This window comes from Notolepis coatsorum (genome assembly GCF_963971535.1).
Source record: "Notolepis coatsorum genome assembly, chromosome: 5".
NCBI lineage: Eukaryota > Metazoa > Chordata > Actinopteri > Aulopiformes > Paralepididae > Notolepis > Notolepis coatsorum.
In genome coordinates this window covers 152,498,291-152,525,070 of record NC_140169.1, presented here as the reverse complement: position 1 = coordinate 152,525,070, position 26,780 = coordinate 152,498,291, and positions in this window count along the sequence as shown.

The following is a 26,780-nucleotide window of genomic DNA, read 5'->3' as shown; positions in this document are numbered from 1 at the left end:
AACACCCTATGTCGGGCCCGCCTATCATACCACACCTTCATGTTTCCTTGGGCTACCTTTAGGTTCTCTTTCGCTAGTTCACATGCTCTACTAAGCTTAAGCCTGAAGTCACACACATAGTCCAACAAATTAGTAGAGGAAGGAGTCTGGTCAGCCAACCACTTTTCCTTCAGCAGTTTCAAAGGACCCCTCACTGTGTGGCCGAACACCAGCTCAGCCGGGCTGAATCCAAGAGACTCCTGGGTTACCTCCCTAGCAGCAAACAGAAGCAAAGGAATTCCATCATCCCAGTCTTTGTCGAACTCCGTACAATATGCCCGCAGCATGGTTTTGATAGTCTGGTGAAATCTCTCCAGCGCCCCCTGGGACTCTGGATGATAGGCAGAGGAAGGGCAATGCTGGATAGACAACTGCTGGAGGACCTGAGCAAAGAGACGGGACATGAAGTTAGACCCTTGATCTGATTGAATGACCTTTGGTAGACCAAAAGTCGAAAAAAACCTAACCAGAGCTTTGGATATAGCTGGGGCTGTGATCTTGCGTAAAGGAATGGCTTCAGGAAAACGGGTCGCTGCACACATAATAGTCAAAAGGTACTGGTTCCCTGTCTTAGTTCGAGGGAGGGGACCAACACAGTCAATGAGGATCCGCTCAAAAGGTTCCCCAACGGCAGGGATAGGCTGCAGAGGAGCCTGAGGGATCTTCTGGTTTGGTTTACCAACCACCTGACACACATGGCACGAGCGACAATATTGTGCCACATCTGACTTCAAACCAGGCCAACAAAAATGTCTCAGCACACGGTCATAAGTCTTCCTGACCCCCATGTGACCAGCAAGATCATGATCATGTGCTAGATGCAGTATATCAGGACGATACACGGCTGGAACAACAATCTGAAACACACTGCCCCAGTCATCCAGACTGGACAGGTTAGGTGGTGTCCACTTTCTCATGAGCACGTCATTGCTAACAAAGTATCCTTGAGACGTATCTACCATTTCATCCTCTAAAACCGCCTCTTCAAAGAGGGACGACAAAGAGACATCCTTGTTTTGCTCTAGTACCAACTGCTCATGAGACGGAATCACCTTACCAAACCCCTCATCAGGGCCACTTTTCAACTCAACAAAGAACGTGTCACTAAGTGTCATATCACCATCTAAGTTAACAACCTCATGGGTGTCACATTTGACCTTTGACATTGCGCGTGTTACCACACACAGGAAACACTCCTGGATGCTTCTGTGCGAGCTCATCAGGAACCTCAGAAACTACAGGGACGGGAATTACAACTGGAGTAGCCAGCACTTTGCCACCGGCCAAATCGTTCCCTAGAATGAAGGACACCCCCTTTATGGGAATGTGAGAACACACTCCTACAACAACATTGCCTGATACTAAGGGAGAGTTTAGCGAGACCTCATGCAAAGGAGTATTCACAAAGCCTCCTCCAAAGCCCTGAACAATGGCACCGGAATGCAATGAAGAATCTTCCGAAAATGGCAAAATCCCATCCAGAATGAGAGACTGGAAAGCTCCTGTATCTCTCCATATTGTAATAGCCTGCCTTGATCCTAATTCACCAACAAGTGAAACAAATCCATCCATCCTAAATGTTGAGGAGCCCTCTAGCTCCCTGTCTGCACCTTTGATACTTCGCACCCCACCCTCTAATGTCGGCATAGGTGTCCTGTCTATGATTTCTACCAGAGCCACCGTTTTTACATTTTTCTGCTTAAGCACAGGGCATCCAGCAACGATATGACCAGGCTCCTTACAGTAAAAACAGATAACCCCCTCTGGGAATGCACTAGCAGAGCCACCTTGCCTAGGAGTCGAAGTAAACCGACCAGCAGACACGGGTGCCGGGAACCGGCTCCCCTGAGAAGGACGCCTACTACCCCTGGACTCCACACGGCCCTCCTCTACAAAGACAGATTTGTGTGTTAACACAAACTCATCAGCCAAGACAGCAGCGTCGGCTATCTTCGATACCTTATGCTCATTTAGATGTGTGGAAACGTTATCAGGAACACACCTCTTAAATTCCTCTAGGAGAACCAACTGTCTGAGCTGCTCCCTTGACTCTGCTTTTTGCGAGGTGCACCACCGGTCAAACAGGTTCTCCTTCTCTTTTCCAAATTCAACATAAGACTGCCCCTCCTGCCTACGATAACCTCTAAAACGCTGACGATAGGCCTCGGGGACCAACTCATAAGCCCTCAATATGGAAGCTTTAACCAGCTCATAATCAGCGCTTTGTTCAAGGGACAGAGCAGTGTAGGCTTCTTGTGCCCTACCAACCAAAACACATTGCAGCAGCAGTGTCCAGGTGGTATCAGGCCACTTCAATGTGGTTGCCACCCGTTCAAAAAGGGGAAAATATCTTTCCACGTCTTTCTCAAAGAATGGTGGCACCATCCTAATATTCCTGCCTACATCAAACCCGGAACGTGACTCTGGATGCAGAGAACCCGCCTGCAAGGCAGCATGCTTAAATGCAAGCTCCTTCATTGCACGATCGTGCTCTCTCTCCTCTCTCCTCTCCTCTTGTTGTAGCTGTTTTTCCTTAAGCTCCCGCTCTCTCTCATCTCTCCTCTCCTCTTGTTGTAGCTGTTTTTCCTTAAACTCACGCTCTTGTTGTAGCTGCTTTTCCCTAAATGCCAACTCCCTAGGCCCCCAATCGATGGCAACACCTTCCGCCACGCCAGAGAGTTGTGGAGACACCTCAGACAAAAGAAGCTCATCCACCGTTGCCACAATCACCTGCTCCTCAATGAGTATAGCCCTCAAAGTCCCCAAGGCAGTCGTTTTTAACCGCTTCTCACTGGCAGTAAGCTCCACATTGTAGTGTACAGCAAGCTTCAGAAGCTGCTCTTTGGAAAACCTTCCCAACATCTCATCAGAGGGGTTCTCAACAAAATCCTTAATGGTAGCCATCGTTACTGTACCAGTCACCACAAGCTACTCACTTTACCCTACAGTCACTAAGAACCACTAACAAACCACGAAGAACCACCAAAGAACCACTGAAAAACCACTAAAGAACCACTGAAGAACCACGAAGAACCACTGAAGAACCATGAAGAATGCTAATGCCAATAATAACAACCATAAAGGGACGCGGTGGAAATGTGAGCTCCACGGAGCGCACCTTTCCAGGTTGCACAAACAAACAAAATTTTTTTTAAAAAAACACACCCACCCTAAATAGACGTGTCATACACGCAGGGTGTTAGGTGCTACCAGGTATGCTCACCAAACACTTAAACAAACAAAATAAATCCAACAAAATATTCCAAACAGGTGCGCCTTCTAACCTGATGTGACCACATATGCTTCTACGTCTAAACTGCAGAAAACCCCGGCCTACCACATGTCTACCCTAAGAAACACTAAATCAAGCCCTACCACACTACCTGTGTTTCCTGGCCGCCCTAACCTACCTACCCTTAAACTAATGCCCTGTAGACCTAACTTTCTTCAACCACACCTGCTACCAGTCAAAGATCATATACAATCATTTCATTGACCGCCCCAGGAGTACGCGGTGCACCGGACGCTAACCAACAACCAGAAAATAATATCCCTATCTACATGTGGTGCCTACTAAACTATATATTTTAACAGCATAAGTAGTCACATCAAATTACAAACAAATACGGCATACTAACCTGTTTGATGAAAATGGCTCAGCCCCCACGTTACACCATGTGTAACGAACACCACCCAAACCATAATATGATGACACCCCGTGCAACAAAAAAAAAAATCACCAAACAAAGTGCTAGGGGTAAAAGATCCCGGACGAGCGCCCAATTGTTACGACCCTGGCTCATGGGTACGCAACCTATGTGTAATCAACACCAAAACCCTGTGCTCTAACTCAAAAATGCTACTAAACCAAGGAACTACTAATATAACTATAAGCTAATGTACTGGTAACCCAACGGACAAGGACTGTAATAACCTGACAGCTCTTTCACTAGGCACAGACCGTGCATGTGTGTTTCTGGGTCTGCCTTTGAAGCTCCCCAGCAGGTAACCAATCAGCACTAATTGGCTAATTGGCAGCCCTCACCTGCCTGCCCTGGTGACACAGGAGTGACCAGGCCTCTAGTACATAACAGTGTGTAATAGTGTAATAGTGTAATAGTGTGTAATAGTGTGTAATAGTGTAATAGTGTAATAGTGTGTAATAGTGTAATAGTGTGTAATAGTGTGTAATAGTGTGTAATAGTGTGTAATAGTGTAATATTGTGTAATAGTGTAATAGTGTAATAGTGTTGCGGGTTGTGTCATTGCACTCAGTAGGGATATCCTCTTTGATTGGTCTATGTTGACCACTCCCCCGATCCTTAGGCCGCGCCCCCTTTTTGTATCCTTTGAACCGTTTGTCATAGAGACTCGCGAGAGACCCTCTCCCCCGTTGGCCGGCGGTGCACAGGCGTCACCCACACTTTCACAATTTCCCCCGCGCGGAATTGTCTAGTTAGTGTGGGTGACCTGGCGAAGCCAGGTTGCCACCCACACTATAGATATCTATACTCTTTTTATTCTTTATTCCACCGATTTTGCCAACAAACTCCTCCCAGAGCGTTTGCCCACACTATAGATATCTATACTCTTTTTATTCTTTATTCCACCGATTTTGCCAACAAACTCCTCCCAGAACGTTTGCGCCCCATACACGTGAAAGGTATCAAAACGACCGGCTTGCTCCAACTCGATATGCTATTGCTTTTCGTAAAGTTTCACCACACCGTTTGGCTACGAATCGACTTTAAACAGTAAAATTACGGTCCCATTGGAAATGCATTGCAATTTAGAGTGTAGCAGCTGAAATAATCTTTTTTCCCCTACAAGTTTCAAGTTTCAAGTTTCTTTAATAGTTGTCATACAGAAGTACAGAATACTTTCATACAAAATGCTTCTTACTGTTACGCTCCAGAGACTGTGCTAGACAAGATAGTATCAAATAACATAGTATAGAATGTAATTTAGAAGAAGAAAATGAGGTCACAGTGTTCGGTATAGACATATGTACAATGTTCTGAGTTACCATATAATATACAATACTATGCAGTGTACTAATGTACAGTACTATATAGTGCAAAGCAGAAATGGGATGAGGTACAATTTAGGTACAATTTACAGTAAGGTGTACGAGTTGTAGTGCAATCCTTCATCAATAAATATAAAGTGTGGGGAGTGGGTGCTACAGTGTGTTTGTTTAAAGTGGGTGTGTGCTATAAAGTGTGTGGAGTGGGTGCTACAGTGTGTTTGTTTAAAGTGAGTGTGTGCGTGTGGATGTGTGTGCTATGTGCGTTTGGTGGTTGTTGTTGTGTAGTGTTCATTGTTCGTTTAGCAGCCTGATGGCCTGGGGATAGAAGCTTCTTCTGAGTCTTTCTGTGCTCGCCTTGAGACTCCGGTATCGCTTGCCTGACCGCAGCAGTTCAAAGAGGCAGTTGTTCGGGTGACTGGAGTCTTTAATGATTCTCTTAACCTTGCCCTTGCAACGCTTGTTGTAAATGTTCTGGAGGGTGGGGAGCCCGCCTCCAATTGTGCGTCCGGCTGAACGTGTCACTCTTTGTAGTCTGCTTCGGTCTTGTGCAGTGCTATTCCCAAACCAGGAGGTGATGTTGCCGGTCAAGATGCTCTCTATTGTACATGAGTAGAAGTTCTTAAGGATCTTCTGACTGACTTGGAACTTCCTTAGGCGCCTGAGGAAGTAGAGGCGTTGTCGTGCCTTCTTCACAACACTGTCAATGTGTGTGGTCCATGTCAAGTCCTCGGATATGTTGGCTCCGAGGTACTTAAAGCTGTTGACTCTCTCAACCGGTGCCCCGTCGATGCTGAGGGGGCTGTAGTCCTTGACCCCCGACCTCCTGAAGTCCACAATCATCTCCTTTGTTTTGCTGACGTTCAGGGAGAGGCTGTTTTCCTGGCACCATCCCGCCAGGACCTTGACCTCTTCCAGGTAGGCCCTCTCGTCGTTGGCAGAGATCAGGCCCACCACCACTGTGTCGTCAGCAAATTTGATGATTGTATTGCTACTCCGCTGAGCCACACAGTCGTGTGTGTAAAGGGAGTAGAGGAGGGGACTCAGAACACAGCCCTGGGGGGCCCCGATGTTGAGGGTGATGGATGAGGAGGTGCAGTTGCCTGCTCTCACCACCTGGGGTCTGCCAGTCAGGAAGTCCAAGACCCACTGGCAGAGGTCATAGTTCAAGCCCAGGTCCCTGAGCTTGGCTATGAGTATGGAGGGGACTATGGTATTGAATGCCGAGCTGTAGTCGATGAATAGCATTCTCACATAGTTCCCCTGCCTCTTGTCCAGGTGTGATGCTGCTGTGTGCAGCACATGGGCTATGGCGTCCTCCATGGACCTGTTGGGGCGGTATGCCTTGGGTGAATTGCGAGTGTGATCTCAATTTTGGACGTAGAAATAAAACAAACACATCAAAACGATGACACGGCTGTCAGCCCGCTCACAAAAGAAAAATAAATGGAATTGGACATTTCTATCTCAACTGACGACCATTTGTTTGAAGGTTCTCCTCCCCATTGACCGCCATGCAATCGCACCCTAGGAATTTCTTTTTTCACACTCTTTTTTAGCCTTCTGTTCCGATCGCCGAAGGAGTGCCACAATATCGCACGAATGCCACAATATCGCGCACAACCCTTCGCCTACTTGTTGTAGTGCTCATGTGCGCGTCACAGCGCTTCATCTCTTATAGTTTTCTTTTAATCAACGTGACAATGCAGTCATGCATCTGCCTCCATAGAAATGCATTGGATAGAAAATATGCAAGTCATAGTGATTGCTTCACCTGTGTGGCTCGTGGCTCACTCATGATTGGTTCAGCTGTGTGGCTCGTGGCTGAGCTGCCAATGACCTCATCCACTTTAACCCATCATTGCCCATCACTGTGTTGCAGTACTGAATTGCTGGACAGCGCCCTCTGTCTTGCGGGTGTCATTGTACTCAGTAGTAGCCCCCTTAGGCCACACCCCCTCAGTGTATCTCTTGAACCGTTTGTCGTAGAGACTTGCGGATTGTGCCATTGGTCGATGTTGACCCCCTTTCATTGGTCGATGTTGACCACTCCCCCGATCCTTAGACCACGCCCCCTTAGGCCACACCCCCTCAGTGTATCTCTTGAACCGTTTGTCGTAGAGACTTGCGGATTGTGCCATTGTACTCAGTAGGGATATCCTCTTTCATTTTTCATTGGTCGATGTTGACCAGCTTTCATTGGTCGATGTTGACCACTCCCCCGATCCTTAGACCACGTCCCCTTAGGCCACACCCCTCAGTGTATCTCTTGAACCGTTTGTCGTAGAGACTTGCGGATTGTGCCATTGTACTCAGTAGGGATATCCTCTTTCATTTTTCATTGGTCCATGTTGACCCCCTTTCATTGGTCGATGTTGACCACTCCCCCGATCCTTAGACCACGCCCCCTTAGGCCACACCCCCTCAGTGTATCTCTTGAACCGTTTGTCGTAGAGACTTGCGGATTGTGCCATTGGTCGATGTTGACCACCTTTCATTGGTCGATGTTGACCACTCCCCCGATCCTTAGACCACGCCCCCTTAGGCCACACCCCCTTTAAAAACATCGGAAAAATCCGAAAACTCTGAAAAATCCCAAAACTCGGAAAAATCTAAAATCCGAAAAAGTTCAAAAACCCGGAAAAATTGCAAAACCCGAAAACTCGGAAAAATCCGAAATCTCGGAAAAATCGAAAAAGTTCCAAAACTCGGAAAAATCCCCAAACTCGGAAAAATCCGAAAACTCGGAAACATCAAAAATCCGAAAAAGTTCAAAAACTCGGAAAAGTCCGAAAACCCGAAAACTCGGAAAAATCCAAAAACTCGGAAAATTCCGAAAACTCGGAAACATCAAAAATCCGAAAAAGTTCAAAAACTCGGAAAAATTCGAAAACTCAGAAACATCAAAAATCCGAAAAAGTTCAAAAATTCGGAAAAGTCCGAAAACCCGAAAACCCGGAAAAATGCAAAAACTCGGAAAATTCCGAAAACTCGGAAACATCAAAAATCCGAAAAAGTTCAAAAACTCTGAAAAGTCAGAAAAAAAAATTAAAACTCTGAAAAGTCCGATCTTCAAATGGTATATGTTGACCACTCACCCGATCCTTAGGCCGCGCCCCCTTTTTGTATCCTTTGAACCGTTTGTCATAGAGACTCGCGAGAGACCCTCTCCCCCGTTGGCCGGCGGTGCACAGGCGTCACCCACACTTTCACAATTTCCCCCGCGCGGAATAGACCTGTCTCAAACCCTGCCCCTTATCTTGATCCTCCAATCACAGCTGTCGCTTACCTCTGACTTCCTCGTACTTTGTTTGTACGAGGAAGTCAGAGGTAAGCGACAGCTGTGATTGGAGGATCAAGAAAAGAGGGCAGGGTTTTGAGACAGGTCCATTGTCTAGTTAGTGTGGGTGACCTGGCGAAGCCAGGTTGCCACCCACACTATAGATATCTATACTCTTTTTATTCTTTATTCCACCGATTTTGCAAACACCACTCGTGCCAGAGCGTTCGCGCCCCATACACATGAAAGGTATCAAAATGAGCGGCTTGCCTATGTCAACTCCGGTATTCGAACTCGTAAAGTTTCACTGCACCGTCTGGCTACGAATCGACTTTAAACTGTAACATTTCGGTCCCATTGGAAATGCATTGCAATTTAGAGTGTAGCAGCTGAAATAATCTTTTTTCCCCTACCTTGGGTGAATTGCGAGTGTGATCTCAATTTTGGACGTAGAAATAAAACAAACACATCAAAACGATGACACGGCTGTCAGTCCGCTCACAAAAGAAAAATAAATGGAATTGGACATTTCTATCTCAACTGACGACCATTTGTTTGAAGGTTCTCCTCCCCATTGACCGCCATGCAATCGCACACTAGAAATCACTTTTTTCACACTATTTTTTTGCCTTCTGTTCCGATCGCCGAAGGAGTGCCACAATATCGCACGAATGCCACAATATCGCGCACAACCCTTCGCCTACTCATTGTAGTGCTTCTGTGCGCGTCACAACGCTTCATCTCTTATAGTTTTCTTTTAATCAACGTGACAATGCAGTCATGTAAAGAAAATTCAGAATATGCAAGTCATTGTGCTCATGGCTGATTGGTTCAGGCTTAACAGCTGTGAGGCTCAGGGCTCATGGCTCAGCTGACCTGCCAATGACATCATCCACTTAACCCATCATTGCCCATCACTGTGTTGCAGTACTGAATTGCTGGACAGCGCCCTCTGTCTTGCGGGTTGTGTCTTGCGGGTTGTGTCATTGTACTCAGTAGGGATATCCTCTTTCATTTTTCATTGGTTGATGTTGACCACCTTTCATTGGTCGATGTTGACCACTCCCCTGATCCTTAGACCACGCCCCCTTAGGCCACACCCCCTCAGTGTATCTCTTGAACCGTTTGTCGTAGAGACTTGCGGATTGTGCCATTGTACTCGGTGTAATAGTGTAATAGTGTGTAATAGTGTAATAGTGTGTAATAGTGTAATAGTGTAATAGTGTGTAATAGTGTAATAGTGTGTAATAGTGTAATAGTGTAATATTGTGTAATAGTGTAATAGTGTGTAATAGTGTAATAGTGTAATAGTGTGTAATAGTGTAATAGTGTAATCGTGTAATAGTGTGTAATAGTGTAATAGTGTGTAATAGTGTAATAGTGTAATAGTGTGTAATAGTGTAATAGTGTAATAGTGTATAATAGTGTAATATTGTAATAGTGTAATAGTGTAATAGTGTGTAATAGTGTGTAATAGTGTAATAGTGTAATAGTGTGTAATAGTGTGTAATAGTGTGTAATAGTGTAATATTGTGTAATAGTGTAATAGTGTGTAATAGTGTAATAGTGTGTAATAGTGTAATAGTGTGTAATAGTGTGTAATAGTGTAATAGTGTGTAATAGTGTAATAGTGTGTAATAGTGTGTAATAGTGTAATAGTGTGTAATAGTGTAATAGTGTAATAGTGTGTAATAGTGTAATAGTGTGTAATAGTGTAATAGTGTGTAATAGTGTAATAGTGTGTAATAGTGTAATAGTGTAATAGTGTAATAGTGTGTAAAAGTGTAATAGTGTAATAGTGTGTAATAGTGTGTAATAGTGTAATAGTGTGTAATAGTGTAATAGTGTGTAATATTGTAATAGTGTAATAGTGTAATAGTGTGTAATAGTGTGTAATAGTGTAATAGTTGTAATAGTGTAATAGTGTGTAATAGTGTGTAATAGTGTAATAGTGTAATAGTGTAATAGTGTGTAATAGTGTAATAGTGTGTAATAGTGTAATAATGTAATAGTGTGTAATAGTGTAATAGTGTGTAATAGTGTAATAGTGTAATAGTGTGTAATAGTGTAATAGTGTGTAATAGTGTAATAGTGTGTAATAGTGTGTAATAGTGTAATAGTGTAATAGTGTGTAATTGTGTGTAATAGTGTGTAATAGTTTAATATAGTGTAATAGTGTGTAATAGTGTAATAGTGTGTAATAGTGTAATAGTGTGTAATAGTGTAATAGTGTGTAATAGTGTAATAGTGTAATAGTGTGTAATAGTGTAATAGTGTAATAGTGTGTAATAGTGTGTAATAGTGTGTAATAATGTGTAATAGTGTGTAATAGTGTAATAGTGTGTAATAGTGTAATAGTGTGTAATAGTGTAATAGTGTAATAGTGTAATAGTGTGTAATAGTGTGTAATAGTGTGTAATAGTGTAATAGTGTAATAGTGTGTAATAGTGTAATAGTGTGTAATAGTGTAATAGTGTGTAATAGTGTAATAGTGTAATAGTGTGTAATAGTGTGTAATAGTGTAATAGTGTAATAGTGTAATAGTGTGTAATAGTGTAATAGTGTGTAATAATGTGTAATAACCTGGTCGGGGACTGACCTTTAGATTAATCTGTGTAGTTTAGTTATGGTACAGGGTACTACATGGTACCACTGGGTAGTTTACTACAGGGTAGTTTAGTTAGGGTACAGGGTACTACATTATACTACATGGTACTACATGGCACTACAGGGTTCTACATGGCTCTACGTGGCACTACAGGGTACCACAGGGCACTACAGGGTACTACATGACACTACAGGGTACTACAGGGTACTACAGGGTACTACATGGTACTACATGGCACTACATGGCACTACAGGGTACTATAGGGTACTACATGGCACTACGGGGTACTACATGGTACTACATGGCACTACAGGGTACTACATGTCTGCTCCTTTGCAGCACCACAAACATGGGAACTCTCTAACTCTTCCCCCCCCCCCTCTCCCCCCCCCCCCCCCCCTTCTCTCTGAGTGCCCGTCTCCTGGCGCTGACTAAGGTGATGGATGCCTCGGGGTCTTGGCCAAGATTGTAGTGACTGCTCTACATGCACCTCCGAGGCCTTGGATCTGTTATTCACCGCCGTCTGTCCGTGGTCCTGTCAACTGATTAACAGTATTAACAGACTGTTAACAGATTAACAGTCAATGCGGTTTCATTGCTGGGTTAAGTACTTCCATTTCTATTCACATAATACGCCTACTTCATATATCTACTCCTTTCACATATATGCCTACCACTTGTATCTATTGCTATGTCCGCCTACTACAATCTCATGAGCCGTCTAACGCCTGTCCCGTCTCCCTGTCTCCCTATGACTTGCTGTCCTGGAGTGTTGACCGGAGTGTTGGACGTCCCGTGACGAAGGCCGGGAGGTTGCGACCCCCTCTGCGTGCCCCCCTGTCTCCGGAGGTCTCGTAGTGGTGACCGGAGTGCCGGATGTCCCGCGATGATGTCGGGGAGTTCGTGACCCTCTCTGCGCCGCCCCTATCTCCCTGTCTCCGGCTGTCCCTGAGCAACGACCGGAGTGTTAAATGTCCCTTGACTAAGACGGGGAGGACGTGACCCTCTTTGCGCCGCCCCTGTGCCTCAAATAGATTGCTATCAGCTCTATCTTTAATCTTTCAAAATGTTCAGTTGCTATCGCTATTAGCTCTATCTTTAATTTTTCAAAATGTACAGTTGCTATTGCATGCACTCATCTGTGTTCCACTACACACATGAGTGCATGCTTACCAACTGTCCGTCTGCAACACTACTATCACCAACATCGAAGAAGGGAGATCCCCCCTTGAATGGCCCTTCTAAGGTTTCTCTCCTCCACACTGCCTGTGGAGCTTTTTTTCCCCTATTGTTAGGTTTTAGTGAGTTTTTCCTTACCTTCGCGTGGGGTATGTCTGGGAGTGCTTGCATTCTTTCATTTATTTGCATCCATCTAAAAATGTTTGCACCTTATGGTGTTCTTGTTCTGTTCTTGACTTATTGTTATGTTTTCTTCTTGACTTGTTTAAAGAAGATCTGTACGGCCCATGGGGACATTAACGTGTGTTGTTGGGCCCTATAAATCAATTTGATTTGATTTGATTAATAGTGTAATAGTGTGTAATAGTGTAATAGTGTAATAGTGTGTAATAGTGTTATAGTGTGTAATAGTGTAATAGTGTAATAGTGTGTAATAGTGTAATAGTGTAATAGTGTGTAATAGTGTAATAGTGTAATAGTGTGTAATAGTGTAATAGTGTAATAGTGTGTAATAGTGTGTAATAGTGTAATAGTGTACCGTTTGTCATAGAGACTCGCGAGAGACCCTCTCCCCCGTTGGCCGGCGGTGCACAGGCGTCACCCACACTTTCACAATTTCCCCTGCGCGGAATTGTCTAGTTAGGGCCCGCGTCCACTTGGCGCATATTTCTGACCGCACGCATCTGTTTTCAATGTATTCCAATGGGGAGGGAGCGCATGCGGCCGCATGCGGCCGCCTCTAGGAAGTGCGCTGCCGTCGGCTTCTTTTCTCAGCTTTTTTGTGCGGACGAAAGTTGAAACTTTCTCAACTTTCAGAGCGATGCGCTGGGCTCATTTTCAGACAACCAATCACAGCCATTCATCTACCACTCTGTTTGTAACCTGACACTGGAGCTGCCTGCCTGTCTGGCTGTCTCCCACAGACCATTGAGATTCGCGACAAAACTAATAATAATAACTACACGAATACACTACTAAAAAGCGAATAAAAAGCAAAGGGCGAACTGTGGTGTCAGGCAATAACTATATATATAATTAATATACAATAAAGTTATTCAAATATGCTATAATATGTGCAAAACCGCGGCATGGCTGTAGATTTCTTTCTGTCATCTACGATGCGCTGCTTGCCAGCTCTGCCGGCGCACTGCCAGCATGTTTCACGGAGAAATATGCGCTAGGTGGATGCGGGCCCTTAGTGTGGGTGACCTGGCGAAGCCAGGTTGCCACCCACACTATAGTTCTTGTCACTCTTTTTATTCTTCTTTATTCCACCGATTTTGCAAACACCACTCGTGCCAGAGCGTTCGCGCCCCATACACGTGAAAGGTACAGTATCAAAACGAGCGGCTTGCCTATGTCAACTCCGGTATTCGAACTCGTAAAGTTTCACCGCACCGTCTGGCTACGAATCGACTTTAAACGGTAAAATTTCGGTCCCATTGGAAATGCATTGCAATTTAGAGTGTAGCAGCTGAAATTATCTTTTTTCCCCTACCTTGGGTGAATTGCGAGTGTGATCTCAATTTTGGACGTAGAAATAAAACAAACACATCAAAACGATGACACGGCTGTCAGCCCGCTCACAAAAGAAAAATAAATGGAATTGGACATTTCTATCTCAACTGACGACCATTTGTTTGAAGGTTCTCCTCCCCATTGACCGCCATGCAATCGCACTCTAGAAATCACATTTTTCACACTATTTTTTAGCCTTCTGTTCCGATCGCCGAAGGAGTGCCACAATATTGCACGAATGCCACAATTATCGCACACAACCCTTCGCCTACTCGTTGTAGTGCTCTTGTGCGAGTCACAACGCTTCATCTCTTATAGTTTTCTTTTAATCAACGTGACAATGCAGTCATGTAAAGAAAATTCAGAATATGCAAGTCATTGTGCTCATGGCTGATTGGTTCAGGCTTAACAGCTGTGAGGCTCAGGGCTCATAGACCACTACACTTCCGCGTTACATTGAAATCGTGGAGGAGATTGCGGGGGGTGCATATGAATGAATGTGGACGAGAGCCGTGATGTAAGTGGTTGCCGATACGGCTGTGGGGGTGCTAGAGACATGATCGAATAGACGTTTATGCGCCTCGCTCTCCTGAACACGGCGTGACCCATAACTAATCGATCAGAACTAAATCGGCAGAGAAAAAGCCCATTTTAAAGCACCTATTCCGCATGGACATGCGCAGAGTGCCCATGGAGTCTGGACGACGCGAGATGACGCTCGAATGAATGTGGACTGTTCTATCAGAGGGGGGAGCTTCGGTGGCCAATGTCCTTTCAGCCGAACAGGATAATGAAAAAATTATCCCACTAAATGGCCAGACGCGTCTTATGGTGACATCTACAATTACCTCATTGAGTCTCCAGGTAGACTAATATTTATATTTAAGTGCAGCGGTCTGTAGCCACTTACATGACCATCGAAGCTCCCCCCTCTGATGGAACAGTCCACATTCATTCGAGCGTCATCTCGCGTCGTCCAGACTCCATGGGCACTCTGCGTATGTCCATGCGGAATACGTGCTTTAAAACTGGCTTTTTCTCTGCCGATTTAGTTCTGATCGATTAGTTATGGGTCACGCCGTGTTCAGGAGAGCGAGGCGCATAAACGTCTATTCGATCATGTCTCTAGCACCCCCACAGCCGTATCGGCAACCACTTACATCACGGCTCTCGTCCACATTCATTCATTTGACCCCCCCGCAATCTCCTCCTTGATTTCAGAATCCCGGAAGTGTTACGGTGGTCTATGGCTGAGCTGACCTGCCAATGACATCATCCACTTAACCCATCATTGCCCATCACTGTGTTGCAGTACTGAATTGCTGGACAGCGCCCTCTGTCTTGTGGGTTGTGTCATTGTACTCAGTAGGGATATCCTCTTTCATTTTTCATTGGTCCATGTTGACCACCTTTCATTGGTCGATGTTGACCACTCCCCCGATCCTTAGACCACACCCCCTTAGGCCACACCCCCTCAGTGTATCTCTTGAACCGTTTGTCGTAGAGACTTGCGGATTGTGCCATTGGTCGATGTTGACCGCCTTTCATTGGTCGATGTTGACCACTCCCCCTGTTGACCACCTTTCATTGGTCGATGTTGACCACTCCCCCGATCCTTAGACCACGCCCCCTTAGGCCACACCCCCTCAGTGTATCTCTTGAACCGTTTGTCGTAGAGACTTGCGGATTGTGCCATTGGTCGATGTTGACCACCTTTCATTGGTCGATGTTGACCACTCCCCCAATCCTTAGACCACGCCCCCTTAGGCCACACCCCCTCAGTGTATCTCTTGAACCGTTTGTCGTAGAGACTTGCGGATTGTGCCATTGTACTCAGTAGGGATATCCTCTTTCATTTTTCATTGGTCCATGTTGACCCCCTTTCATTGGTCGATGTTGACCACTCCCCCGATCCTTAGACCACGCCCCCTTAGGCCACACCCCCTCAGTGTATCTCTTGAACCGTTTGTCGTAGAGACTTGCGGATTGTGCCATTGGTCGATGTTGACCACCTTTCATTGGTCGATGTTGACCACTCCCCCGATCCTTAGACCACGCCCCCTTAGGCCACACCCCCTCACTGTATCTCTTGAACCGTTTGTCGTAGAGACTTGCGGATTGTGCCATTGTACTCAGTAGGGATATCCTCTTTCATTTTTCATTGGTCCATGTTGACCCCCTTTCATTGGTCGATGTTGACCACTCCCCCGATCCTTAGACCACGCCCCCTTAGGCCACACCCCCTCAGTGTATCTCTTGAACCGTTTGTCGTAGAGACTTGCGGATTGTGCCATTGGTCGATGTTGACCACCTTTCATTGGTCGATGTTGACCACTCCCCCGATCCTTAGACCACGCCCCCTTAGGCCACACCCCCTCAGTGTATCTCTTGAACCGTTTGTCGTAGAGACTTGCGGATTGTGCCATTGGTCGATGTTGACCACCTTTCATTGGTTGATGTTGACCACTCCCCCGATCCTTAGACCACGCCCCCTTAGGCCACACCCCCTTTCAAAAAATCTGAAAAATCCCAAAACTCGGAAAAATCCCAAAACTCGGAAAAATCTAAAATCCGAAAAAGTTCAAAAACTCGGAAAAATCCCAAAACCCGAAAACTCGGAAAAATCCAAAAACTCAGAAAATTTCGAAAACATCAAAAATCTGAAAAAGTTCAAAAACTCGGAAAAATCCGAAAACTCGGAAACATCAAAAATCCGAAAAAGTTCAAAAATTCGGAAAACCCGAAAACCCGGAAAAATGCAAAAACTCGGAAAATTTCGAAAACTCGGAAACATCAAAAATCCGAAAAAGTTCAAAAACTCGGAAAAGTCTGAAAAAAAATTAAAACTCGGAAAATTCCGATCTTAAAATGGTATATGTTGACCACTCCCCCGATCCTTAGGCCACGCCCCCTTTTTGTATCCTTTGAACCGTTTGTCATAGAGACTCGCAAGAGACCCTCTCCCCCGTTGGCCGGCGGTGCACAGGCGTCACCCACACTTTCACAATTTCCCCCGCGCGGAATTGTCTAGTTATTATTATTATTATTATTATTATTATTATTATTATTATTATTATTATTATTATTATTATTATTATTATTATTATTATTATTATTATTATTATTATTATTATTATTATTATTATTATTATTATTATTATTATTATTATTATTATTATTATTATTATTATTATTATTATTATTATTATTACTGTTATTGTCCTGTGATGTCTTGTTTATTAGTATTGTTATTGTATTGTATTGTCTTGTTTCATGTTGAAAAGGGAAAATAAAGAAAAACTGTAAAAAAAAAAAAAAAAAAAAGCGTAAGCATAACATATTTTTCTATTTACTATTATAATACAGTTAACCACTCTCTCCACCTATTCAAACAGAGCAAGAGCACAATACCATATACATCATCATCATTTATTTATTTATTCGTACATGGAATTACCACAGACCAACAGTACATATTAATATAATCCACCATATAATAATATATACTCTTAATAATAATAACTCTTTTCAGAAAAGAGTAAAGGAATGTGAATCACTACCCACTTTCAAAAACACTCTAAAAAAACACCTACGGGAGACTGCAATTCGAAACTGGCCCCTACAAATGTCCTAACCTAGTTGTACAGTAAATTACCAAGTATGGCTTTGTCAGTATTCCAATGTACAGTGTACAATGTGTGTGTCCCCCCTACCCAACCCCCCCCCCCCCACCTCCAATGTACATCCCATACCAACCCACCCAACCCCACCCTCCTCCAATGTACAGTTTCTACGTCAAATGTATATACAGTCTTTTTCTGGACACTTTTGTATCACAAACAGTACTGTATTTGCAAATCTGATATGTCATAAATGTATAGATGTAGCAGTACTGTCTATCTGTATGTCATGTATGTCTTATATGTTATGATGAATTGAAAATGGGGGACCCTGATGTAAACAAGACGAAAGTCTTTCTCTGGTCTGCATCCCCTTAACAATTGTAGTATAGTGTAGTATGTGTATTTGTGTAAAGTATTTTAAAATCTTTTACCCAACATTATAATATAATATATAATGCTGTATTGTATGTATCTGTGTGTATGAGAGAGGGATATGCACATGTGTTTGTGCATAATGTGGGGACGGGGGGGACGGGAGGGATTGTTTTTGTGTAGTTATCCTATATAGGTTTAAGAGGGGAGGTCACTTATAAGCCCTTGGGTTTTTTTTACCTTTCCTGCACATTTTAACTGTTCTTCTTTTTACTTATTTTATTCCAGAATGTATATTTGTAAGTGCGAATAACAATAAACAAATAAACAATTGTATGTATTGAGCTGTACTGTACTGTACCCATCCTGCAATCTGTTAATAAACTTTTCAATCAATCAATCAATCAATCAATCAATCAATCAATCAATCAATCAATCAATCAATCAATCAATCAATCAATCAAGCTAACATCCACGTGTTTATTTTTCTCACTGACTAACCTGCTGGTCCCTTGACTTTGGGCTTGGTGCAAGAAAACATTTGATAAATGTTCCCGGATTTAGCAGCATCTCCTGATGCAAGGGCCTTACTTTTGTTTGCTTTCTCCCTCTCTGATCCACCCTTTCTCTTTCTTCCACTGTCCATCTTGACATCAATGTTACTTTCGCTCTATCTCTCTCTCGAGTCCCCACTTCACTACCTGGCTCAGTGTAACCTCGTTCCCAGCTTTATCTCGTGAGAGTGCCATCTCTGCCATTCCATTCGCCGTCTCCGCTGTCAATCAGTTGTATGGCCTGGTCCCGCCTCCACCAATCACATGCGACAGCACGGCTCCATTTGTGTGTGTGTGAGAATGCTCCGCAAGAGGGGGAGAGTCAGACACTTCTCCAACTCTGTCGCAGACAGTGAAATCCTGGTTGTTCCCCCCACCCCACCCATCTATTATCTAACTATCGCACCGCCGCAACTAGAAACAATGGCGTCTAAGTTCAGTGGCCTGACTGTGGGCAAAAGATATTATAATAATAATAATAAAAAAAAAAAAAAAGATATATATATATATATATTTTTTTTTATCTGTCCAGGTCAGGCCACAGGGAGAACTCCCGGTGCTCCCGATGGCCAGTCCGGCCCTGCTTGCATGGATCCATGGGTGCATACCTTAGAATACAACATAGTCCCTCCCAACCCGGGCATAATATCATGATAAAATGAGACAGTACACTGTAAAAAAGATTTTAACTGTAAAAAAAAAACTGTAAATGTCTGGCAGCAATGGTTGCCAAATACTTACTGTCAAAATACAGTAAAATATGCTAATTAAAATGAAGTGGAAAAGCAATTAATTTACCGAAAACTTTGTTTATTTTAGGTGTTTTTACATATAATTCAATGTAATTTAACATTCAAGACAATTAAGCAATGGAATAATCCTGTAAAAGAAAATAAAGTAAATTTCTTATTAAATCAATTGACAGATTACAACCATTATTTAATGGTTAATATTTTTTTTTATCAAAAGTAATTTACTGTATTTTTATGGCATTTACACTTAAAGTAGAAAAACTAAAAGTAATCTGTAAAATAATACAGTGAATTTCCTGTGAAAAACTTAAATTCTTTACAGTGTAGAGGCACACAGTGACTCATGTCCCCTTCGATATGAGCGTGAAACCTTTTCAAGATCAAAATCAACCAGTACATCACGGCCTGCTGTGACTCAGCTGAGACGTCACACACCGTCTAGTGCCGCCGCCTGCTGACTAGAGGGCATCCTCTCGAAGGAAGGTCTCAGGTTCAATTCCCTGGAGTGTCTGACCTCGTCCGGTGGGCCTTGGTGGATACTGTGTCTCTATAGAGGTGAGAGTTACATGCATGTCTGAACGGCTGCAGGGAATCACGGTAAATAACACTGTACTGCATGTGATGTAAAACAGAATCCCAACAACAAATCCTAGAAATGTCCACATTTAACCCGTTCACTACTATACTACAGACGGTTAACCTTTCACTACCACACTACAGAAGGTTAACTTTTCACTACCACACTACAGAAGGTTATATATTCGTACTGGCATCGCGTCCCGCTCTTAAGCCATACCGAGATATACCTCATCTCATGTACCTAGTGTACTCCATCAACGAATAAAAATCAATACACCCATCACCTGCCAGGCCCCGCCCTAGTGGCGTACTATATAGTACTAGGCGTGGTCACCACTCACTCTTCCTCTATTTTCGTTTCCATCATAGCGGATGCATGACACCCTATGCAACTAGTTGATATGAAAAGTTTAGAGAAATTGCGTAATATTGAATGCTTACCGGAGGTTTGCTTACCCCTGGAATCTTCGGGCATGTTCCGACGACACGTCGGGTCTATTCTGATGTTCCTCATCTTGTGGCAGCAGATCGAGGGACAGCGTGCGAGGTTGGGCTATCGAGCCGGCTCGCACACAGGTAGGCCCTGTGTCATCAGGCATTGATGCTAGTGTTAGTAATGCTGGTTGTTTTGATACACAACCGAGTTGTGTGTCGGCGCCAGGGGCGGGATGGTTTGCTGAACGTTCCCCTGAAGTGGACGGTTTCCAAGCGATCCTGGAGCGTGCTGCTAACACTAATGCTAACGCTAATTGTTACAAAGGGTCAGATTAAACCGAATATATATATTTATTGCTTGAGATCCCATGTATAATATTTGTATATCGTCTGATATCCCTTGTATATTCTTTGTACATATACACGGAATATCCCTTTACCTAGGTACAAGCCAGACCATAATATTCGTTCTCCTATTGGACAGCGACCCCCCTAGGCGCCAACGGCCATACCCCCAATGTCTAGTTCAAAGCCACCGCCAAGGCTTGTCTCAACATGCCCAGGTTTGCGCAGTAATACGAGACAGAACTGAGGTTGGCACTAGATTATTCACCTTACGTAAAAATACGTTGCAGGTGGATACAGCAGTAGTCTTGTCTTATCCTAAAACGTTCGTTCAACGTATCGTTCGTTCCTTACTAGTAAAGCCTTCATCACGAGTCAACGACCAAGTGAAGTGAGCAACCTTGCGTCTAAATAGAGCATTTAGAACCGCGTGCGAATAGGATAGTAAAAGTGTCAGAGCTTAGTGAAATAACGTCAAGTTCGACCTAGTTAATGTGAAGTACCGTGCACAGGAGAATCTACACCGGTGAATGCAGAGCCTTTTCCGGCTGGATTATTATTGCTTTGGTACCGTGGCTGCTGGAGCAGAGAACCGTCTACCCCGCTGCTGTGTGGGATTTACCCGTGAGGAGCATCACTCGAGCCCGTCTCTAGGAAGAGGCTGGCTGGCTTTCATCCAGGCTGTCCCGCATACTTGGATTATAGTTGCTGCTTTTGTCTGCCGATCGAGGGGAGTATATGGACCGCCTCCCATAGCTGGAGCTTATTGATTCCTCGTTGATCCAGACTTTTGCATCCGAACATTCCTCTCCCCTGCTGGCTTACAACCGGAGGGAACCCCCCTAGTATCTCCAGCTGACCTACGAGTGTACCTTATATAATTCTTATGCTACAGGTGGTATTAATTATCCCCTTCGTAATATGCTCATGGACTTACGCTCTTGACCTATTCATGCACATTCTTCGCCTTACAAGCGCAACTCTAATTCTTAATAAATGTAAGATAATCTTGGTGCTCTTCTAATAAATATTATAAACAGTACTTTCCTTGTTAAGCCGTGTTATTGTGTGGGTGTTCATCTCATATACATGTGTACTGTATGGCCAGTAGTAATGTACATAACTCAGTAGTGGTTTAATGATACCATACTTATTCAATATAGTCAGGGAATTGTACCCCTCAGTTACAATTGGTCCTTCGAGCCAGATGGTAATTAGCGTAATATTAATATAATATTAATATTGACATGGCCAGCGGTGAACACTCCACAAACGGCTCTCCTAAGCTAGAGCGCCCGCAGCGCAGACGGCAGCCACCTCCTTACCTAGAGGACTACGCTGCCAGTCTACTACCTAGCTTTATACAGACGTTAAATGCGGAAAAAGCGGATAGTAAAAGTATGTCAAACCCTACCGACCAGGCGACCCTGCCAGTAGAGACCCTAGTGGGTTCTAACGTAACTGACCAAGCTCACGGGGGGGACCAGGAGGGACATGACATGACTTTACCCCCCGACAACGTCAACGGGACGGTCCCCGGAGAGCTCCAGGATAAAGAAAGCGCTCCAGGGACAGAACCCGACCCACTACCAGAAGAGAAGCGCGCCCAGGAGACGGACCTCGAGGCGCGCCCAGAGAACAGATCTCCAACGAGCACTGCCAGAAGCCGATCACCTCCGTCGGTGTCTTCCCCCAGCGAGGCGGACAAGATGCTGGCGCAGGCATTCATCGCCACCCTGGCAGCCTCCACCGAACGCGATCAACTTCAGGGTGAACGCGATCGACTCCAAGCGTAACAGACGAGCGAGCGCGAACAAGCTGCAGACCAACGAGAGCGCTTTCACGCGCAACTCCAAGCGCAAGCCCTCAGTGAGCACGAACACGCTGCAACCGAGCGAGAGCGCTTCCAGGCGCAACAAAGGAGTGAAGACGACCGCATAAGACTGGAGACCAGACGCCTTCAGACGGAAGAGAACATTGAAAGAGGCCGCACCGATGCGCAGCACGCCGCCGCCAATGCACAGCGCGACGCCGCCAATGCCCACCGCGAAGCACAGCGCGACGCCGCCCATGCCCAGCGCGAAGCAGAGCGCGACCGGCTGCAGGCGCAGATGGTAGAACAATTGATCGCCATGGCGACACCCCCTCTCTCCGCACGGAGCTCCCGGAGATCATCACGACAAGGGTCTAGGGCACATTCCCCTACCCGACCAAGCGACCCGGGACCCCGCCAACAGGAGGATCCTGTCCACGTCTCCGAACCCCCTCCCCGACCGGTCCATACAAGACCCAGCAACCGGGAAGAACCGGCCTACGTCGCCGAGAGACTGACTAGAAGACTCCAGGACCTAGCAGAGGAAGAGGAAGAGGAAAAGGAGGAATGTCAAGCCGACCAGCAGCAACGTACGCTGGACCAGGAGGCCCAGTACAGCCCCGACCAGCAGCAACGTACTCTGGACCAGGAGGCCCAGTACAGCCCCGACGTCAGCCCCGAGGCCCTGCGTTACAGACCCCCGACTCAACTCAAGGGCGAGTTTGACGCACCGCCAGCCCCGAGGAACAGCACCTGGGTACCCGGGCCTTGGTACCCACCAAGTACCAGCCCACGACGACACGTACGGGGAGACTCGCCCAGGAGGCCTCTCCCCCAACGCTCACCGATGTGCCAGCCATCCATGGCATCGTACCTTGGCACACCGACGTTCCCGGATTTTACACGCGAGGACAGAGCACAGTACACGGAGCTACGGATGTGCTTAGAGACTATGATGTCTGACGTCCCCGATGAGACGTACAAATATGCTATCCTCCTCAAGCACCTGAAGGTGCCCAGAGCGCACAATATAGCGCTGGCATATTCCAACTCAAGTACCCCATACACCGCGGCTCTAGTAGCCCTCGACCAGCGTTATGGACGCATATGGGACTACGTGATACAGGAAATAAGAGATATCGACCGCCTCCCCCCAGCCAGAGACAACAGAGCATTGGATGACCTCTCTATCAAGGTACAGTCCCTGGTAGGGATGCTGGGGTCCCAAAAGGAGAAAGGGATATACGAACTGTACGCTAACTCTAATGTAGAAAGGATATTAGAGAAGCTCCCTCCCGCCCGACAAGAGCGTTTTCGGCGGCAGAGAGACCACCGCGACCCCAACGGCCCAGAGGCATCCCTCCTAGACTTATCTGATTTCCTCGCCAGGGAGACGTTCGTGTGGAGTGGACCAAGCCCAAGAGATGGACCTCGGGGATCAAATGATAACCGCCGGTCGGTGACCGTTATGCACCAAGCCGAATCAGTACCGCAGCACAAGAACCACAACACCCCCTCGACGAAAGAGGAGTGGAAGATTGAATGCCAGTACTGTGAAGGGGAACATCGGCTGTATCAATGCGACAAGTTCAAGAAGCTGACCACGGACGAGGTGAGTCAGTGGATCAAAGACCACCGCCGCTGCTTCCGCTGCGCACGCAGCCATATGGCAGCTGAGTGCCGCTTGAAGAAGAAGTGCAGCAGGTGCGGCGGCGCCCACTTGGAGGTCCTGCATGACATCAACAGGCGTCCGCCAGGACAACAAAGTGGGCCCGTCACGGTAATGTACCAGGCCGCGGCGGTGGCACCAGTACCGAAGATCAACCAGACCGCCCCCTGGTGTCCCGACTGCTACAGCAGACACTGGGAGTCACGGTGCTACTCGGACGACCGCGAGTCGGCACCACCCCAGAAGATCCAAGGCAACCGGCCAACAGGAGTGCTCCATATAGACCAGCATAGCGGGACCCCCCGAGTGCTCATCAAAGTGGTCAGAGTGCTCCTGAGCTACGAGGACAAGGTCCTGGACACTTACGCCGTCCTAGACGATGGGTCTGAAAAGACTCTCCTCCTCGCTTCCGCCGCAGCCCAGTTGGGCCTGCGGGGTGCCAAAGGAACAATGACCATACGTACCATCAGAAGAGACCAGAAGACCATAAAGGGTAAAAATGTCTCCTTCAAGATAGCAGCGGTGGACCAGCCCGAGAAGCAGTATAGTATTACCAACGTCTTCACCAGCCACGACATAGGCCTGTCGCAGTACACCTACCCCATCCCACAGCTGATGGCGAAGTATGTGCACCTACGTCAACTACCTATACCGCTTATCGACGGCGCCACACCGACCCTGCTCATCGGCTCCGACCACGCGGACCTCATTCTCCCAATTGAGGCGGCCCACATCGGACCCAAAGGATGCCCAGTCGCGGTTCAGACCCGACTGGGGTGGACGCTCCAGGGCCCCCTCTACGGACTTGACAGTCAACCCACATCTACACGCTGCCTACACACAAAGGTGAGCGACACCGGCCACTCTCTCGTACAGCCCGTTGAGAGGCTATTGACACTAGGCGAGAGGCCTGTGAGAGAACCGTGGGCACAAGAGGGAGTTCCGAACTCCACCCCCCTCAGCTGCGCTCCAGACGTAGCTGACCTCGAACCCAGCACCCCAAGCGACTCCTTGATGGGGCGGCCGGAACCGGCCCCTCCTCAGACGGGGTACAGACCAAACAAGAGAAACAGACGGAGGAGGTGGAGGAACAGCCAAGCACAGATCAAAGCAGTCTCAGGCCCGCTTCCTCCTAACCCCCCTACCATCCCTTCCAGCCCGTCAGGCAACGGGGACAACTTAAAAGTGGACACAGTCGTCATGATCATAGACCAGTCACTACCCCGAGCTGCGTGGCCGGCCGGCCGCGTAAGCAAAGTGATCACTGGTGCCGACAGAAAGGTCAGAGCGGCAGAAGTGCTCATCCAGGGACGGACATACACCCGACCCGTGGCGAGGCTGATAGAGTTACCAAGGCTACCTGACTCTCTTAATGACGACCATGACCCACTGACTTTGTGAATTGCCCTACTCCTCACAACGGACATTGAGTAGTGGACAAGACGGTTAATCTGTCTCTGCTTATCTAATTAGGTGCGGACTAATTAGGAGGCGGCTGTTACAAAGGGTCAGATTAAACCGAATATATATATTTATTGCTTGAGATCCCATGTATAATATTTGTATATCGTCTGATATCCCTTGTATATTCTTTGTACATATACACGGAATATCCCTTTACCTAGGTACAAGCCAGACCATAATATTCGTTCTCCTATTGGACAGCGACCCCCCTAGGCGCCAACGGCCATACCCCCAATGTCTAGTTCAAAGCCACCGCCAAGGCTTGTCTCAACATGCCCAGGTTTGCGCAGTAATACGAGACAGAACTGAGGTTGGCACTAGATTATTCACCTTACGTATAAATACGTTGCAGGTGGATACAGCAGTAGTCTTGTCTTATCCTAAAACGTTCGTTCAATGTATCGTTCGTTCCTTACTAGTAAAGCCTTCATCACGAGTCAACGACCAAGTGAAGTGAGCAACCTTGCGTCTAAATAGAGCATTTAGAACCGCGTGCGAATAGGATAGTAAAAGTGTCAGAGCTTAGTGAAATAACGTCAAGTTCGACCTAGTTAATGTGAAGTACCGTGCACAGGAGAATCTACACCGGTGAATGCAGAGCCTTTTCCGGCTGGATTATTATTGCTTTGGTACCGTGGCTGCTGGAGCAGAGAACCGTCTACCCCGCTGCTGTGTGGGATTTACCCGTGAGGAGCATCACTCGAGCCCGTCTCTAGGAAGAGGCTGGCTGGCTTTCATCCAGGCTGTCCCGCATACTTGGATTATAGTTGCTGCTTTTGTCTGCCGATCGAGGGGAGTATATGGACCGCCTCCCGTAGCTGGAGCTTATTGATTCCTCGTTGATCCAGACTTTTGCATCCGAACATTCCTCTCCCCTGCTGGCTTACAACCGGAGGGAACCCCCCTAGTATCTCCAGCTGACCTACGAGTGTACCTTATATAATTCTTATGCTACAGGTGGTATTAATTATCCCCTTCGTAATATGCTCATGGACTTACGCTCTTGACCTATTCATGCACATTCTTCGCCTTACCAGCGCAACTCTAATTCTTAATAAATGTAAGATAATCTTGGTGCTCTTCTAATAAATATTATAAACAGTACTTTCCTTGTTAAGCCGTGTTATTGTGTGGGTGTTCATCTCATATACATGTGTACTGTATGGCCAGTAGTAATGTACATAACTCAGTAGTGGTTTAATGATACCATACTTACATACATATTCAATACAGTCAGGGAATTGTACCCCTCAGTTACACTAATGCTAACGCTAATGCTGAAATGCTGGGTCCCTGTTCTACTGTTCCCCGCTGTGGGATGTCACTAGGCATGACAATGCTGGCGTTTGTGATGTGCTCGAGTTGTCCCGAGAGACAACCGAGTTGTGTATTGGCGCAAGCGGCGGGATATCTGGGTAAACGTTGTTGTTTTCCCCGTTATCCTGGAGCGCGCGGCTAACGCTATGCTATATTGGGCTACTGTTTCTGTTCTGTCGCCCTGCTACGGGAATGCCTGTCTATACT